Below are 21,308 nucleotides of genomic sequence, written 5' to 3'. Positions count from 1 at the left end.
GGTGGGGGGTTGTAGGTGGATATTGCGGTGGGGGGGGTTGTAGGTGGATATTGCGGTGGGGGGGGTTGTAGGTGGATATTGCGGTGGGGGGGGTTGTAGGTGGATATTGCGGTGGGGGGGTTGTAGGTGGATATTGTGGTGGGGGGTTGTAGGAGGATATTGTGGTGGGGGGGTTGTAGGTGGATATTGTGGTGGGGGGGTTGTAGGTGGATATTGTGGTGGGGGGGTTGTAGGTGGATATTGTGGTGGGGGGGGTTGTAGGTGGATATTGTGGTGGGGGGGTTGTAGGTGGATATTGTGGTGGGGGGTTGTAGGTGGATGCCTTGCGGAGATTTCAATGTACAAAGTGACTAGAGGAATCTTCGGTAGGAATCAGATTCTTGGCAAAATGCCTTTTGAGAGATAATTGTCTGGTAAACTCCCGTATATCAATGTCAGTTGTAATTTGTGACGTTTCTTGGCTGGGGATATTTTACACCTTTGTCCAATAAGTGTAATTCCTCCTTGGTAACTTCATTCTCACTCAAATTAAAAATGCCCTTGTCTATTAGAGTCTCCGTTTTGTTGTTGTGTCTGTTACAGCGTCTGCCCCCTCTCCTTCCCCTGTAGTGTCGCTCCTTTTTCGGACCCTTCCTTCCCCTATAAAACACTGTTGTGTATTAGAGTTGTAATTATACTGAGTCCTCCCCAGGAGTGGAAGGAGGTGCCCTATGGGCTTGATACTGAGGTCTATTAGGTGGGCCTCTCCTATGATGGTTGGAATAGGATTGTGGTCCCCTTCGTTCATTATTTGGGGAAGGTTGGTATTGGGTGTAAGGAGAATGGTATGATGGGGATCCAGAGTAGGGATTGTGATGGTTTGGTCTAGAACCTTTGTTTTTAGATGTGGAATTTCTATTCTGTGTGGTATTTCTACCTGGATGCCATCTATGGTCTCTAGTCCATTCCTTAGCAGATCCGGAGAGGTAAGTGTGCATGGATGGGGTGTAGGTCAGTCCTTACCCTAGATGAAATCTCTCATACAGACACAATGGGACTCATGGGACTTTATAAAGAGGAACTCCAGAAAAACATATCAATAAAGAGCTTAAAATGTTTTATTCACAATCAGTATATAAATCATAAAACCCTCCCAGCAGGTGTACAAGGCCATGAAATCTATCACAAAGTGCATCAATGGACAATTCCTGGACAACAATCACCGTGGGACAGAATTCTGAGATTTTATCTCCTGTCCATTCCGTCTCTGTGAATGGGGCTAAAACACCGATGTCATTAGGAGATTTGCTGAGCCGAGGGAATGTTCTCCATCATTACAGAGCATTTCACACTTCATCCATGTCTTTGGTGACCTCTGATCTCCTTATGAACCATTTCTTCCATGATGAAGATCAGCCATGGAGTATATCTGAGGTGTATATCAGGGTGTGCTTCTTCCCCACATGAGAGCTGGGATGTCCAGCAACATTCATCTAGAAGACATTTCCCGCACTCAAGGCACTAATACACCTCCAGGGTTGTGTGGGACCCCTGATGTACAGGAAGACAGGACTTCAGTGAGGAACATTTCCCTCAGGACAGGAAAGTGGCTTCTCCCCATGTGAGATCTCTGATGTTTGTAAAGATGGGACTTCTGTGAAAAACATTTCCCACACTCAGGACAGGAATATGGCTTCTCCCCAGTGTGAGATCTCTGATGCGCAGAAAGATTGCACTTCTTTGAAAAACATTTTCCACACTCAGAACAGCAATATGGCTTTTCACCTGTATGCAGTCTCTGATGTGTGTAAAGATTGGACTTCTCTGAAAAACATTTCCCGCACTGAAGACAGGAATACGGTTTTTCTCCTGTGTGAGATCTCTGATGTCTGACAAGTTTAAATTTTTGTACAAAACATTTCCCACACCAAGGACAGGAATACGGTTTCTCCCCTGTATGAGATCTTTTATGCCTATTAAGACTGCCCTTATCTGAAAAACATTTCCCACACTCAAGACAGGCATACGGTTTCTCCCCTGTGTGAAATCTTTTATGCCTATTAAGACTGCCATTATTTGAAAAACATTTCCCACACTCAAGACAGGCATATGATTTTTCCCCCGTGTGGGATCTCTGATGTCTGACAAGTTCAAATTTTTGTACAAAACATTTCCCACACTCAAAACAGAAACACAGTTTTTCCCCCGTGTGAGATCTTTTATGCCTATTAAGGCTGAATTTAGAAGAGAAACATTTCCCGCACTCAGTACAGGAGAAGCTCTTCCCTGTTGGAAGGCCAGCCCGGTCCCGCACAGTCTGAGGTTCCTCAGGATACGAGGAATCCGATGGTCCATCTACACTGGGTGGTGCCGGATGGACATTGGAGGGAGCCGGGTTTTCTCCTGGACTATACTGTGTGATGTCCTCATCTTCTACTTTCCAGTCTGGAGACAAAGTGAGACAATCCTTGGAGGTTTTCCTCATCTCCCGGCCATGGACTAAAATACAAAGACAAAGAGGATTACTAGACAGGAGCTGATTGGTTCCCCCAAACCAGGACTCCGCCTACATGAGGCAGCTTTGTCTCTGAGGAGCTTACAATTCCACACTCAAGGGAACTAGGAAATGGCTCCTCTGATCTCCTACCAGGTCATTTCTTTATTCATGGACCTTAGTCAGAGAGTGAGGAAACAACCAGAACTGTCTTTTATAGGAGGGACAGTGATGAGGGGATTATAGGACGAGGGTCCCCACCCCCTCTATCACTCATCGCCATCTTCCCAACACAAGAAGTACTGCACTTCCTTATTTAGTCCATGATTTAGTCATGAAGAACAGCGGGGCTGAGCCCCACCAGAGGTCAGAGAGTGCGGATGGGGGGAGAACAACCAAGATGAAGACTGGACTGATCCTGAAGACCACCATCATTTACATAGTTAGTCTTGCTGAAAAAAAAACACAAAAGTCCATCCAGTTCAACCATAGAAAAAAAAATTATAATCTTAGTGGTATACTTGGACAGAGGGGTGGCGGTGGACGTGGTATACTTGGACAGAGGGGTGGCAGAGGACGTGGTATACATGGACAGAGGGGTGGCAGAGGACGTGGTATACATGGACAGAGGGGTGGCAGAGGACGTGGTATACATGGACAGAGGGGTGGCGGAGGACGTGGTATACTTGGACAGAGGGGTGGCGGAGGACGTGGTATACTTGGACAGAGGGGTGGACGTGGTATACTTGGACAGAGGGGTGGCGGTGGACGTGGTATACTTGGACAGAGGGGTGGCGGTGGACATGGTATACTTGGACAGAGGGGTGGCGGTGGACATGGTATACTTGGACAGAGGGGTGGCGGTGGACATGGTATACTTGGACAGAGGGGTGGCGGTGGACATGGTATACTTGGACAGAGGGGTGGCGGTGGACATGGTATACTTGGACAGAGGGGTGGCGGTGGACATGGTATACTTGGACAGAGGGGTGGCGGTGGACATGGTATACTTGGACAGAGGGGTGGCGGTGGACATGGTATACTTGGACAGAGGGGTGGCGGTGGACATGGTATACTTGGACAGAGGGGTGGCGGTGGACATGGTATACTTGGACAGAGGGGTGGCGGTGGACATGGTATACTTGGACAGAGGGGTGGCGGTGGACATGGTATACTTGGACAGAGGGGTGGCGGTGGACGTGGTGTACTTGGACAGAGGGGTGGCAGTGGACGTGGTGTACTTGGACAGAGGGGTGGCAGTGGACGTGGTGTACTTGGACAGAGGGGTGGCGGTGGACGTGGTGTACTTGGACAGAGGGGTGGCGGTGGACGTGGTGTACTTGGACAGAGGGGTGGCGGTGGACGTGGTGTACTTGGACAGAGGGGTGGCGGTGGACGTGGTGTACTTGGACAGAGGGGTGGCGGTGGACGTGGTGTACTTGGACAGAGGGGTGGCGGTGGACGTGGTGTACTTGGACAGAGGGGTGGCGGTGGACATGGTGTACTTGGACAGAGGGGTGGCGGAGGACGTGGTATACTTGGACACAGTTCCCCACACACGGCTAATGTGTAAGGTAAAGTCTATGGGCTGGAAAAATCTGAATGTAAATGGATAGAAAACTGGCTAAAAGATCGTATTCAGAGAGTAGTGGTTAATGATTCATACTCTGAATGGTCTGGGGGTGTCAGTGGTGTACCCCAAGATTCAGTGATATTAGTGGGGTACCCCAAGGTTCAGTGTTATTAGTGGGGTACCCCAAGGTTCAGTGTTATTAGTGGGGTACCCCAAGGTTCAGTGTTATTAGTGGGGTACCCCAAGGTTCAGTGTTATCAGTGGGGTACCCCAAGGTTCAGTGTTATCAGTGGGGTACCCCAGGGTTCAGTGTTATTAGTGGGGTTCCCCAAGGTTCAGTGTTATCAGTGGGGTACCCCAAGGTTGTGTTATCAGTGGGGTACCCCAAGGTTCAGTGTTATCAGTGGGGTACCCCAAGGTTCAGTGTTATCAGTGGGGTACCCCAAGGTTCAGTGTTATTAGTGGGGTACCCCAAGGTTCAGTGTTATTAGTGGGGTACCCCAAGGCTCAGTGTTATTAGTGGGGTACCCCAAGGTTCAGTGTTGGGCCCCTTACTTATTAATATATATATATAAACAATATGGGGTGTGAGATTATAAATCCCATTCCAGTCTTTGCAGATGACACCAAGCTGTGCCGGGGAATAACGTCCTTACAGGATGTCTCCAACTTACAAGCCGACCTCAATGCTCTGTGTAATTGGGGGACTATGGGGCCAATGAGGGCTAATGGTGATAAATGTAAGGTCCTGCACTTGGGGGGGCTAAGAATATGCATCATACATACTAGGGGGGTACAACTGGGGGGGTCAATGGTGGAGAAATATCTGGGGGGGTCAATGGTGGAGAAGGGTCTGGGACAGGTATAGACTCCAGAGAGAGAGAGTTATCACCCCCCCTCCCCCCGGTATAAATCATTAGTAATACCTCATCTGGAATATGCAGTTCAGTTTTGGACTCCAATTCACAAAAAGAACATTGGGGAACTGGAGGAAGAACAGAGAAGGGCAACCAAACTGATACGAGGTATGGAGGAGATCAGCTATGAGGAAAGATTAGAGGAACTGAATGTATTCTCTATTGAGAAGAGGAGATTAAGGGGGGATATGATCTCCATGTATAATACATAAGGGGGATATGATCTCCATGTATAATACATAAGGGGGGATATGATCTCCATGTATAATACATAAGGGGGATATGATCTCCATGTATAATACATAAGGGGGATATGATCTCCATGTATAATACATAAGGGGGGATATGATCTCCATGTATAATACATAAGGGGGGATATGATCTCCATGTATAATACATATGGGGGGATATGATCTCCATGTATAATACATAAGGGGGGATATGATCTCCATGTATAATACATAAGGGGGGATATGATCACCATGTATAATACATAAGGGGGGATATGATCTCCATGTATAATACATAAGGGGGGATATGATCTCCATGTATAATACATAAGGGGGGATATGATCTCCATGTATAATACATAAGGGGGGATATGATCTCCATGTATAATACATAAGGGGGGGATATGATCTCCATGTATAATACATAAGGGGGGGATATGATCTCCATGTATAATACATAAGGGGGGGATATGATCTCCATGTATAATACATAAGGGGGGGATATGATCTCCATGTATAATACATATGGGGGGATATGATCTCCATGTATAATACATAAGGGGGGATATGATCTCCATGTATAATACATAAGGGGGGGATATGATCTCCATGTATAATACATAAGGGGGGGATATGATCTCCATGTATAATACATAAGGGGGGGATATGATCTCCATGTATAATACATAAGGGGGGGATATGATCTCCATGTATAATACATAAGGGGGGGATATGATCTCCATGTATAATACATAAGGGGGGGATATGATCTCCATGTATAATACATAAGGGGGGGATATGATCTCCATGTATAATACATAAGGGGGGGATATGATCTCCATGTATAATACATAAGGGGGGGATATGATCTCCATGTATAATACATAAGGGGGGGATATGATCTCCATGTATAATACATAAGGGGGGGATATGATCTCCATGTATAATACATAAGGGGGGGATATGATCTCCATGTATAACACATAAGGGGGGGATATGATCACCATGTATAATACATAAGGGGGATATGATCTCCATGTATAATACATAAGGGGGATATGATCTCCATGTATAATACATAAGGGGGGATATGATCTCCATGTATAATACATAAGGGGGGATATGATCTCCATGTATAATACATAAGGGGGGATATGATCTCCATGTATAATACATAAGGGGGGATATGATCTCCATGTATAATACATAAGGGGGATATGATCTCCATGTATAATACATAAGGGGGATATGATCTCCATGTATAATACATAAGGGGGGGTATGATCGCCATGTATAATACATAAGGGGGGGGTATGATCACCATGTATAATACATAAGGGGGGGATATGATCTCCATGTATAATACATAAGGGGGGATATGATCTCCATGTATAATACATAAGGGGGGATATGATCTCCATGTATAATACATAAGGGGGGATATGATCTCCATGTATAATACATAAGGGGGGGGATATGATCTCCACGAATAATACATAGGGGGGGGGATATGATCTCCATGTATAATACATAAGGGGGGATATGATCTCCATGTATAATACATAAGGGGGATATGATCTCCATGTATAATACATAAGGGGGGATATGATCTCCATGTATAATACATAAGGGGGGATATGATCTCCATGTATAATACATAAGGGGGATATGATCTCCATGTATAATACATAAGGGGGGATATGATCTCCATGTATAATACATAAGGGGGGATATGATCTCCATGTATAATACATAAGGGGGGGTATGATCTCCATGTATAATACATAAGGGGGGGTATGATCTCCATGTATAATACATAAGGGGGGGTATGATCTCCATGTATAATACATCAGTGATTCATATAATGAACTCGGTGTAGTTATTCCCCCTGAGGTCATCACGGAGGACAAGGGGGCACTCTTTACGTCTGGAGGAAAAGAAATGTCATCTCCAAACACGGAAAGGTTTCTTCACAGTAAGAGCTGTGAGAATGTGGAATAGACTTCCTCAAGAGTTGGTTGTGGCCAGCTCAGTGGATTGCTGTAGGAAAGTCCTGGATCCTTTCTTGGATACACAGAATATAACTGGATATAACATTTATATGTAAAAGTTGATCCAGGGAATATCCGATTGCCTCTCGGGGGATCAGGAAGGAATCTTTTCCCAGCAGGAGCAAATTGGATCGTGCTTTGCTGGGGATTTTTTTTGCCTTCCTCTGGATCAACTGTGGGTGTAGGATTATAATTTTTTTTCCTATGATTGAACTGGATGGACTTTTGTATTTTTTCAGCCAGACTAACTATGTAACTATGTTATTGACTCCTCCCTCATTATCACTGTTTAAGGGTCCAAAGTTGGAGGATGTTATCACATTATTATCACCATGTAAAAGTCTGTGCTCCAATCACAACATCCGATATAAAATGTCCAGCTGGGAGGAAATGGGTGCAAAATAATGAAGGCCAATGTAATGTACAACTTATCATATAGGATACAAAAGTTAGGACTAGACAGTATTAGTTTTATTTTTTAGGATTTCTTCTATATTCATCTGGTGATCTAGCCAGTAAATCTGTTTTATAAAAACTCTGCAGCAGAATGTATCAGTTCCAGGGATGAGGCAGACCATTTACCACTGACAGGGGGCTTACAATCAGCAGCTTTTATTTATTCATATAAAACTTTTATCCCAAAAGGAAAACCTGTTTGATGTAACTGATTATGAAGTGTGAGATGGAGTTTGGCTTCAATTAGTTCCGTTTGGTAAACCTGCTAATACATCTAACACTCCTCTCCCCCAAAGACTGACCATGCTGCTGTCTCCAGAGTTGGGGCGCTCTAATACAGAAGGCATGTTACTGGCCAGATCACCAGGTGAAAACAGAGAAGAAAAAAGCCAAAGAAAAGGAATGCAGCCACCACACCCAATGATTGGTAAGCTGCAATATGGGACATTTGTGGTCTAATATCCCTTTAGTTTGGTTGGTGAAATCTCATCCTATGTCCAGTGATAGCAGTGACATCTACTGGCCACAGTGAGACATCACAAGACAACCTAAACTTAGGGAGAAACCAAGTGAAGAACTATACAATCAGCCTGAGCCAAGTACAGCCCAGCCACAAACTAACACCCCCTGGGGTGATTGGGTTTTGTATTGTGGTGGAAGTACAGCCCAGCCACAAACTAAACCCACATAGTAGCCTCTAGTTAGGACAAAGGGGGCCACACTAATAAATAGTATAAATTGGTATTTAGTAAATAGAGATCACTTACAGTGGCTGTAAACCTCAGACATGGAATACGAACAAAGCATATCCCTCTACAGTGTGTACTTGTCTCAGTCCAGAGCATTAAGTGCAATTTATTTCTACTGCCTTCTTCCTCTGCAATCAGCATGAATCACTTATGACAATTATTCCTGACACCAAGAGAAAAGGGGGTGTGAAGGGGGTGTGTCCCTTCCCACCGATCATCTCTCAAAGCTCACTTCAATGAGCTCTGAAGAGAGTGACTTCAGCTCTCTGACCCCTTTTTTCTGACTTCTCAGACAAGCTGTATAAAATTCTGGACTTTGAACAAATATAGAGAAAATATTGCTACAGATAAACCGGTTCAACGTATGTAGGAGGATTTGTTGTATCTCTGTGTATCACCTGAGGCCAGTCACTTCTCTGGGTATATGGAGGGTTTACAACCACTTTAAATGTTTACTGTAGACAAGTTGCAGAGATCCCACACCGCTGCCTCCCATCTCCTGAGACTGCACTCAGTGACTTGGGTCTGAGACACTACAGACATATCCCTCCACCCGGCACAGCCAGCAGATAACAGAGCAAGGAACCCTGGGAGAATTGTTCTGTCAGAGATCTTACTGGACCCGAACATGGGGGAGAAGATCCAAATCCCATGTCCCAGGAGCCTAGGTCAAATAATGCTGCCAGCTGAACCCCAGAACCTCCATAAATCCAGTCTAGATACATAAACTGTGTCTGCAGCACAGAGAAGGAAGATTATCTGAGAGAAATCCAGGAATACAGGACGGGGAACACAGCTCAGGAAAGTGACCAGGGGATTACAGGCTGGGTGTAAATAGAAAATAACATCTTATTACCTCCTCTGCTGCCACTTCCAACAATGTCTCCTCTCTGCTTCATACCACATGGAACTTCCTGTCTTTATTCCAGATGACTTCTTGTTTGTACCTGACATCACTTCCTGTCTGTGTTCCAGAACTTCCTGTCTTGGTATAAGTGAGATCACCATCTTGTGGAGTTCAGAGAAATTGCAGCCCCAAGAAACAGCTCATAATAACCATTCCTGCATTGTATCCACCTTACAGGGATACTACAGAAGTTCAAAAATGACTAAAAAAGTAAGAAAAAATAGATATGGCCCTTATGAAACAAGCGGTTTAACAAAGATATTTTATTACACATAGAGAAGTCTTAAAGACACAGAAAAGAAGATAACAATAAAGGTACACATAATAAAACAGATCTTTTGGGTAAAGAAGATGTAGAAATAAGCCCTAAAGTATAAAAATAAATATCAATCCACTGATAATGAAGATGTTAGACATAAATGACAAGGATGTAATGGTCACAGAGGAATGGTGGTGGAGATCTCTCAAAGTAAGAACACTTCCTTGAATGGTTCTATAAATAAAGAATGAATCCTGGAGGGAATAAAGCTGTAAAGCAATAAATAATATATAAACTGGGCCATCCACTTCATCCATAAAGACATTGTGATTGAAGATCTTCTAGATCACATAGAAGGAGGACTCATCCATGATTTCATACATTTGTTTGGAAGGATAGAACAATCCTCAGAAGGGAACATGTAGGATGACAGGAAAGGCTCCTGACTGGTGAGATCCTCCAAACATAATGATGACATCCATGAACTGGAGCGAGCTCATTGGGGTGATAAAGCCAATCTGGAAACACTGTGTAGACGTTCTCCAAGAACTCAGCACACTCCAGGTGTGGAGAAAGTCTCCAGGTGGGTTTAGCCTGTCATTTATCATAGGTAGAAATGTCCACACATGGACTTCCACAGGGACCCCCGAGACTACATATAGAACTTGCACAGTGTCCCCGGGTCTCCAGGTGGGTTTAGCCTGTCATTTATCATAGGTAGAAATTTCCACACATGGACTTCCATAGGGACCCCCGAGACTACATATAGAACTTGGAGGTACCTGTAACATGGAATATATAACTTGTACAGTGTCTCCAGGTGGGATTAGCCTGTCATTTATCATAGGTAGAAATGTCCACACATGGACTTCCATAGGGACCCCCGAGACTACATATAGAACTTGTACAGTGTCCCCAGGTCTCCAGGTGGGTTTAGCCTGTTATTTATCATAGGTAGAAATGTCCACACATGAACTTCCACAGGGACCCCCGAGACTACATATATAACTTGGAGGTACCTGTAACATGGAATATATAACTTGTAGTGTCCCCAGGTCTCCAGGTGGGTTTAGTCTGTAATTAATAATGCACAAATGCCCATATATATGGATTTCTACAGGGACCACCAAAACCATTCTGCATAGCTTGGATGTCACCAATTTTACTAGGAGCCCATAAAGCAGATGACCATATAAAGATATAAAAGTCCAATCACTGTCATGGAACTTTAGATTAAAGGAACTTCGTTCCAGTCACACCATTCATTTTTTACACGTAAGGACCAAGTTGGCGTTGGTGAATAACTAGAAAAAAATAGGAGCATGGAGGAGGGGAGAGGGGGAATAGAAGAAGCAGGAAAACAAAGAGATCTTAGTCAAGGAGGGGGTATAGGAAGGGAACGGGTTGGGGAGGGAGGTTCTCCACAAATGGGGTAGAAAACAATATACTAGAATAAAAGCAGGATGGATAAACAATAGAGGAAAGTGACTATAAAATTGTTAACCTTTCCAAAGTGATTTGTTTTCTTTCTAAGAGTTTGAGGTTTGCTCTGTTATGAAAGGTTCGAGCTTTGAAGCAGTTAAAGATTTATATTTATTTACCAGTAAGTTTGTCTTGAAAGCATTACATTCTAGAAACAATAGACGAGATGATCCTTTAATGGACTGATAAAAGATTGGCCCCAGCTCTCCAGAAAGGAGTACAGAGCTTTAGGAGATGTTGTTGCCCGATGACAGGAAAGTCATGTAGAGGATATTGAAGATGATTTAGCTGACATGGCTTTAGAACTGGTGGAGGAAATTCAGAGATACGAGAAAGGTGAGGAACACATGGTCCTGTCCAGAGTAGATGATGAGGGGTTTTATGTTACATCTTTTTCTTTTCCCCCTTGTTGGCAGTAGCTGGAGTTCAGTGTTCTGTGGCTGCAGTTACCAGAGAATTAAAAATGGTGAATTTTGGAAAGATGGCCTATGATAATCTTATGGGAGAAGAATGTGTTGCTTTGGAACAGCTTAAGAACTGCCGTGACCAGGGGTGGACTGACAACTCATGGGGCCCCTGTGTCCTTGCCCACACTCAAAAAAGCCTATGAAAAAGGTATTAGGGGCATCTCATGGGGCCCCCTACTGACCCCGGGCCCTCGAGCAGTGCCTGAGTTTCCAAATGGTCACTCCGCCCCTGGCTGTGACATTGTGATCAAGCCTGCCAACAAGGGTGGAGCCTTGTCATCATGAAGCGAGAAAAATATGTATTGATGTGTCAAAAGATTTTTAGATATAAGGAATGGTACACTAAGATAACAACTAGAGATGAGCGAAGTATTCAAAAATTCGATTCGACTGATTCGGCGAATTCGTGGACAATATTCGATTCGAGTCGAATATATTCGCTGTGAATTTAACTTAAAAAAGGGTGTTTCTAGGCTTCAGAGAGACTTAATATTAGTGCAGAACACTGTACCTTTAATTTAAATGCCCTTGGAGTCTGCTGGGGAAGAGAAATAATACTGTCAGTCAGTATGACATGCAGATGAGTGCCGTCGATCTTAGAATCACCGCACACTTCACTCATTTGGGCAGTCACGGGGCCAAAACCAGAGTGTGGAGCCACAGTGTGGCGGTGGAGGCAGCAGCAATGGGAGGCCATACAGCACCCTATGACAAAAATGGAACCCACCAGCAGTGTGAGGAGACCTGAAAGTGGCACATGGCAGAGTGTGGCGATGGAGACAGCAGCAATGGGAGGCCGTACAGGGACCCATGACACACTGTGGACCTGGCAGCAGCATGAGGAGGTGGTATATAGGGGCCTATGGCAGATTAGGGGCCTGGCAGCAGCTATGGGAGGCCCGTAATCTGCCAGCACCCTATGTCAAAAAATTCAACACACCAGCAGTGTGAAGAGACCTGAATGTGGCACATGGCAGAGTGTGGCGATGGAGACAGCAGCAATGGGAGGCCGTACAGGGACCCATGACAGACTCTGGACCTGGCAGCAGCATGAGGAGGCGGTATAGGGGCCCATGGCAGATTAGGGGCCTGGCAGCAGCTATGGGAGGCCCGTAATCTGCCAGCACCCTATGACAAAAAATTGAACACACCAGCAGTGTGAGGAGACCTGAAAGTGGCACATGGCAGAGTGTGGCGATGGAGACAGCAGCAATGGGAGGCCGTACAGGGACCCATGACAGACTCTGGACTTGGCAGCAGCATGAGGAGGCGGTATAGGGGCCCATGGCAGATTAGGGGCCTGGCAGCAGCTATGGGAGGCCCGTAATCTGCCAGCACCCTATGACAAAAAATGGAACACACCAGCAGTGTGAGGAGACCTGAAAGTGGCACATGTTTGGGGCATGATTCATGGCGGATTTAGTCAGTTGTGTCAGGAACTGGTGGTTTGAAATCCAGACTAATCCACGCCTGATTCATTTTCACAAACGTGAGTCTCTCCACACTTTGGGTGGACAGTCGTGTCCTCCGCGGAGTTGCAATACCTCCTGCCGCACTAAACACGCGCTCCGATGCCACGCTACTGGCCGGGCATGACAGCCTTTCAAGGGCAAATTCAGCTAGTTGGGGCCAAAGGTCAAGTTTCGTTGCCCAGTAGTCAAGGGGATTGTCTACCTCGGTTGGCAGGGTGCTGTCCAAGTAGGCCTATGCCTGTTGTTTGAGCTCCTGCTCCAGGTCCACCTGATGCTGCTGCTGCTGCTGCGGCTGGTTATTAGTTTCCTCACTGCGCTGGTGAAGAAAGCTACTCATCATCGACTGCAGACTGAGGCAGCTGCTGCTGGTGGAGCTGCCACTGCTCCTACCACCCCACCCCTCCCCTGCTGCCATGGCAGCGGAACGCGAGCGCACAGGGCCCACAGTGTCTGAGGATGGACGTTGGCGCACAAAGGCAGAGACCAGCTGACTACATAGGTGGTTTTTATAGTACGTTATTTTGGCCTCCCTCTCAGCAGGTGTGAAAAAGGCCACCATTTTTGAACGGTAGCGAGGGTCCAACAAGGTGGACAGCCAAAAGTCATCCCTCTGTCTGATGGTTATTATTCGGCTGTCGCTACGCAAGCAACCAAGCATGCTATGGGCCATTTGTGCCAAGGAATGCGAGGGACTCCCTGCCTCCATCTCCACAGCATACTGCCACGGTGCGTCTGGGTCCTCTGTCTCCTCTTCCTCCTCCTCTACCAGATGCTCCTGCTCCTCCACTCCTGTCCGCTGAGTGGAAAAACCACCCATTTCACTCAATAATTCCTGAGCACCAATGTCCTCCTCTACCTCCTCCTCTTCTTCCTGTCCTGCCCCCACAGGGGTCATGTGGCGTTGAGATCTGTGCGCCACGTCTACCGCACCGTGACCAGCCATTATTAACAGCATTTGTTCCAGGACGTGCAACAGAGGAATGACGTCGTTCATCCCATAGTCCTGCCGACTCACGAATAGCGTGGCCTCCTCAAAGGGCCTGAGCAAGCGGCAGGTGTCACGCATGAGCTGCCAATGGCTGACATCTAAGTTACACAGGGAGTACCTTTATCCGCTTTTAACATCAGGAAATCTGTGATGGCCTTTTGCTGTTCGTAAAGGCGGTCTAACATATGTAGGGTTGAATTCCACCTTGTTGCAACGTCACAGCATGAGGAGTCGGTACGGGGGCCCATGGCAGATTATGGGCCTGGCAGCAGCAATGGGAGGCCCGTAATCTGCCAGCACCCTATGTCAAAAAATTCAACACACCAGCAGTGTGTGAGGAGACCTGAAAGTGGCACATGGCAGAGTGTGGCGATGGAGACAGCAGCAATGGGAGGCCGTACAGGGACCCATGAGAGACTCTGGACTTGGCAGCAGCATGAGGAGGCGGTATATAGGGGCCCATGGCAGATTAGGGGCCTGGCAGCAGCTATGGGAGGCCCGTAATCTGCCAGCACCCTATGTCAAAAAATTCAACACACCAGCAGTGTGTGAGGAGACCTGAAAGTGGCACATGGCAGAGTGTGGCTGTTAAATATCGTGACACTTATATTATTTAAGTGTCTGTCTTTAGGCGTTTGAGGCAAATTGTTCTAGTGCCAGGCTGACTTAAAACAGTGTGACTTTTATTTAATGCACACTTGGCATCAAAAATGAATACAAAAGATAAAATAAAATACAGAGTAAAATATAACAAAAGTTGTAGATTATGGAAAAAGAAATAAGCTTTGGAGAAATGTCTAATCTCTTGCCTGTTCTATGACAAGTGTTTCAGTCTCGGCAAGGAAGACAACAGGTGTATCAAGGCTTTGCAGGCCTTACCAGGAGACAAATATGTCAGTGCGTGTCAGCTGTATAATGTCTTGATGTATGAGTGTGAGTGAGTGTATGTATCTCTTTATCTCTAAGGCACATCTTATATATGTTTTACCAGACCAACCCACTAAACAGTTATTTCCTAATTCAGTGTGAGCTAAATAAGTAAAACCCTTATTTGTGCTTCTTCTAAACATATACTCTTAGTGTCCATATATGTAAACCTTCTAAACTATACTTAGTATGACGTTATTTGAAAACCTCTTAGAAGACAGAAATATATGATACTGTCATCTGATATAATGGCTTCACATATCTTTAGAAAGGATAATGGTCACATAAATGCATAGATATAACCAACAATAATTGATACTAAACTTATCACACACTATTCCTAACTAATAAATTGATTATATGAAATAATTATCCAACTAACTATATTATGGATTAGACATGATTTTCTTTATAAAAGACATATCCTTTCTTTGTTCTACTGCATACCAATATCTTTTTACATTCCAATTGCTATTCTTAAAACTAAGCTTATGACCTGCTGACCTCTTAGACATGAATATACCATGGTTCATCTTTAACACCTGTTTTCCAAAGCTTCATTCACACGCAAAGTTAAAATTACTTCTAAATGACTTTTGCTGTCATTTTGAAAGATATGAGATGTCTGTTTTAAGCTACATAATTTCTACAATATTCCCCCTAAATATAATTTATCATATAATATTATATATACATTCTTACTTCATTCATGGCCCAACTATACACGCTCTGAATCAGTTGTTCCAGATGCACCATTTTATATAACCAGGTCAGTTAGGTCAGAGGTAACCTTCCTTCTAATAATACCTGACAGGATTTTTTCACCTTCTTTCATTTGTTTCTTAATCAATTTGTAAAATTGTTTCATTCTAATCATAATACAGATTTGAAATAAAATACATAAAATCATAATAATAAATATAATAATTAATGGGTGTAATAATATATTTACAACAGCTGCTGTTACTGAAGTTTTTCCCCACATTGATACAGTATTTTTAAATTTTGACCACCATGAACGACCTGAAAATTCAGACCAATCATGTTCTATCTCTAGTAGATTTCCTTGTTCATGCTTAAATATTATTTCTGCTTTCTGAAGTTCTTCAGACAAAGCAATTAATAATCCCTTATCCTTTTGTATGATCTCTGCCCATTCCTTCCATGGAAACTCATCTACTTGAGATATGTTATATTTAGAGATGAGCGAATCGAAGTATCCGAAGTGGAATTCGAGTCGAATATCGGAAAAATTTCGATTCGTGCCGAATCCAAAAAATAGCCTAATTCGGACGCGCGAATCGAAATTTTTCAGAAAATGGCGGCTGACATGTGCGGCGACGGAGCGGGGATGCCTGGGAAGGCGCGCAGACAAGGCGCGCTGACCCATAATGCATTCCTCAACGACATGTGATCGCATCAGCCAATCAGCAGCCAGCCAGCCAGCACTGTGTAATGGTCGAGCTATAAATAGCGGCCATTTTGGAATTCTTCATTTGCCTGCAGTCATTGAACAGAGGCAGACCGCTCTGTACTAGGGACAGGGACAGAGTTAGGGCCACAGAAACGATACTTGGGGACAGAGAAAAGTTACTTAGGGACAGAGAACCATTACTGAGGGACACAGACTTGTTAATGAGGGCCACAGAATCGTTATTTAGGGACAAAGAAACGCTAGTTAGGGCCACAGAATTCATATTCAGGGACAGACAGAATTGTTACTCAGTGCCAGAGAATTGTTACTTAGGGCCACAGAAACGTTATTAGGGCCACAGAATTTTTACTCAGGGACAGACAGAATTGTTACTGAGTGCCAGAGAATTGTTACTCAGGGACAGACAGAATTGTTACTGAGTGCCAGAGAATTGTTACTTAGGGCCACAGAAACGTTATTAGGGCCACAGAATTTTTACTCAGGGACAGACAGAATTGTTACTGAGTGCCAGAGAATTGTTACTCAGGGACAGACAGAATTGTTACTGAGTGCCAGAGAATTGTTACTTAGGGCCACAGAAACTTTACTTAGGGCCACAGAATTTTTACTCAGGGACAGACAGAATTGTTACTGAGTGCCAGAGAATTGTTACTCAGGGACAGACAGAATTGTTACTGAGTGCCAGAGAATTGTTACTTAGGGCCACAGAAACTTTACTTAGGGCCACAGAATTGTTACTCGCACAGACACAGAATTGTTACTCGCACAGACACAGAACTGTTACTGAGGGCCACAGAACTGTTACTGAGGGCCACAGAATTGTTACTCGCACAGACACAGAATTGTTACTCAGGGCCACAGAACTGTTACTTAGGGACAAAGAAACGCTAGTTAGGGCCACAGAATTCATACTCAGGGACAGACAGAATTGTTACGGAGTGCCAGAGAATTGTTACTCAGGGCCACAGAAACTTTACTTAGGGCCACAGAATTTTTACTCAGGGACAGACAGAATTGTTACTGAGTGCCAGAGAATTGTTACTCAGGGACAGACAGAATTGTTACGGAGTGCCAGAGAATTGTTACTCAGGGCCACAGAAACTTTACTTAGGGCCACAGAATTGTTACTCAGGGACAGACAGAATTGTTACTGAGTGCCAGAGAATTGTTACTCAGGGACAGACAGAATTGTTACTGAGTGCCAGAGAATTGTTACTTAGGGCCACAGAAACGTTATTAGGGCCACAGAATTTTTACTCAGGGACAGACAGAATTGTTACTGAGTGCCAGAGTATTGTTACTCAGGGACAGACAGAATTGTTACTGAGTGCCAGAGAATTGTTACTTAGGGCCACAGAAACTTTACTTAGGGCCACAGAATTTTTACTCAGGGACAGACAGAATTGTTACTGAGTGCCAGAGAATTGTTACTCAGGGACAGACAGAATTGTTACTGAGTGCCAGAGAATTGTTACTTAGGGCCACAGAAACTTTACTTAGGGCCACAGAATTGTTACTCGCACAGACACAGAATTGTTACTCGCACAGACACAGAACTGTTACTGAGGGCCACAGAACTGTTACTGAGGGCCACAGAATTGTTACTCGCACAGACACAGAATTGTTACTCAGGGCCACAGAACTGTTACTTAGGGACAAAGAAACGCTAGTTAGGGCCACAGAATTCATACTCAGGGACAGACAGAATTGTTACGGAGTGCCAGAGAATTGTTACTCAGGGCCACAGAAACTTTACTTAGGGCCACAGAATTTTTACTCAGGGACAGACAGAATTGTTACTGAGTGCCAGAGAATTGTTACTCAGGGACAGACAGAATTGTTACGGAGTGCCAGAGAATTGTTACTCAGGGCCACAGAAACTTTACTTAGGGCCACAGAATTTTTACTCAGGGACAGACAGAATTGTTACTGAGTGCCAGAGAATTGTTACTCAGGGACAGACAGAATTGTTACTGAGTGCCAGAGAATTGTTACTTAGGGCCACAGAAACTTTACTTAGGGCCACAGAATTTTTACTCAGGGACAGACAGAATTGTTACTGAGTGCCAGAGAATTGTTACTTAGGGCCACAGAAACTTTACTTAGGGCCACAGAATTGTTACTCGCACAGACACAGAATTGTTACTCGCACAGACACAGAACTGTTACTGAGGGCCACAGAAACTTTACTTAGGGCCACAGAATTGTTACTCGCACAGACACAGAATTGTTACTCGCACAGACACAGAACTGTTACTGAGGGCCACAGAACTGTTACTTAGGGCCACAGAATTGTTACTCGCACAGACACAGAATTGTTACTCAGGGCCACAGAACTGTTACTTAGGGACAAAGAAACGCTAGTTAGGGCCACAGAATTCATACTCAGGGACAGACAGAATTGTTACGGAGTGCCAGAGAATTGTTACTCAGGGCCACAGAAACTTTACTTAGGGCCACAGAATTTTTACTCAGGGACAGACAGATTTGTTACTGAGTGCCAGAGAATTGTTACTCAGGGACAGACAGAATTGTTACGGAGTGCCAGAGAATTGTTACTCAGGGCCACAGAAACTTTACTTAGGGCCACAGAATTTTTACTCAGGGACAGACAGAATTGTTACTGAGTGCCAGAGAATTGTTACTCAGGGACAGACAGAATTGTTACTGAGTGCCAGAGAATTGTTACTTAGGGCCACAGAAACTTTACTTAGGGCCACAGAATTTTTACTCAGGGACAGACAGAATTGTTACTGAGTGCCAGAGAATTGTTACTCAGGGACAGACAGAATTGTTACGGAGTGCCAGAGAATTGTTACTCAGGGCCACAGAAACTTTACTTAGGGCCACAGAATTTTTACTCAGGGACAGACAGAATTGTTACTGAGTGCCAGAGAATTTTTACTCAGGGACAGACAGAATTGTTACTGAGTGCCAGAGAATTGTTACTTAGGGCCACAGAATTGTTACTCGCACAGACACAGAATTGTTACTCGCACAGACACAAAACTGTTACTGAGGGCCACAGAAACTTTACTTAGGGCCACAGAATTTTTACTCAGGGACAGACAGAATTGTTACTGAGTGCCAGAGAATTGTTACTCAGGGACAGACAGAATTGTTACTAAGTGCCAGAGAATTGTTACTTAGAGCCACAGAAACTTTACTTAGGGCCACAGAATTTTTACTCAGGGACAGACAGAATTGTTACTGAGTGCCAGAGAATTGTTACTCAGGGACAGACAGAATTGTTACTGAGTGCCAGAGAATTGTTACTTAGGGCCACAGAAACTTTACTTAGGGCCACAGAATTTTTACTCAGGGACAGACAGAATTGTTACTGAGTGCCAGAGAATTGTTACTCAGGGACAGACAGAATTGTTACTGAGTGCCAGAGAATTGTTACTTAGGGCCACAGAAACTTTACTTAGGGCCACAGAATTGTTACTCGCACAGACACAGAATTGTTACTCGCACAGACACAGAACTGTTACTGAGGGCCACAGAAACTTTACTTAGGGCCACAGAATTGTTACTCGCACAGACACAGAATTGTTACTCGCACAGACACAGAACTGTTACTGAGGGCCACAGAACTGTTACTTAGGGCCACAGAATTGTTACTCGCACAGACACAGAATTGTTACTCAGGGCCACAGAACTGTTACTTAGGGACAAAGAAACGCTAGTTAGGGCCACAGAATTCATACTCAGGGACAGACAGAATTGTTACGGAGTGCCAGAGAATTGTTACTCAGGGCCACAGAAACTTTACTTAGGGCCACAGAATTTTTACTCAGGGACAGACAGAATTGTTACTGAGTGCCAGAGAATTGTTACTCAGGGACAGACAGAATTGTTACGGAGTGCCAGAGAATTGTTACTCAGGGCCACAGAAACTTTACTTAGGGCCACAGAATTTTTACTCAGGGACAGACAGAATTGTTACTGAGTGCCAGAGAATTGTTACTCAGGGACAGACAGAATTGTTACTGAGTGCCAGAGAATTGTTACTTAGGGCCACAGAAACTTTACTTAGGGCCACAGAATTTTTACTCAGGGACAGACAGAATTGTTACTGAGTGCCAGAGAATTGTTACTCAGGGACAGACAGAATTGTTACTGAGTGCCAGAGAATTGTTACTTAGGGCCACAGAAACTTTACTTAGGGCCACAGAATTTTTACTCAGGGACAGACAGAATTGTTACTGAGTGCCAGAGAATTGTTACTTAGGGCCACAGAAACTTTACTTAGGGCCACAGAATTGTTACTCGCACAGACACAGAATTGTTACTCGCACAGACACAGAACTGTTACTGAGGGCCACAGAAACTTTACTTAGGGCCACAGAATTGTTACTCGCACAGACACAGAATTGTTACTCGCACAGACACAGAACTGTTACTGAGGGCCACAGAACTGTTACTTAGGGCCACAGAATTGTTACTCGCACAGACACAGAATTGTTACTCAGGGCCACAGAACTGTTACTTAGGGACAAAGAAACGCTAGTTAGGGCCACAGAATTCATACTCAGGGACAGACAGAATTGTTACGGAGTGCCAGAGAATTGTTACTCAGGGCCACAGAAACTTTACTTAGGGCCACAGAATTTTTACTCAGGGACAGACAGAATTGTTACGGAGTGCCAGAGAATTGTTACTCAGGGACAGACAGAATTGTTACGGAGTGCCAGAGAATTGTTACTCAGGGCCACAGAAACTTTACTTAGGGCCACAGAATTTTTACTCAGGGACAGACAGAATTGTTACTGAGTGCCAGAGAATTGTTACTCAGGGACAAACAGAATTGTTACTGAGTGCCAGAGAATTGTTACTTAGGGCCACAGAAACTTTACTTAGGGCCACAGAATTTTTACTCAGGGACAGACAGAATTGTTACTGAGTGCCAGAGAATTGTT

The sequence above is a fragment of the Staurois parvus genome, unplaced genomic scaffold, assembly GCF_062004578.1.
Source record: "Staurois parvus isolate SC_StPar_1 unplaced genomic scaffold, SC_StPar_1.0 ptg000224l, whole genome shotgun sequence".
Taxonomy (NCBI): domain Eukaryota; kingdom Metazoa; phylum Chordata; class Amphibia; order Anura; family Ranidae; genus Staurois; species Staurois parvus.
This window is presented reverse-complemented; position numbering follows the sequence as displayed.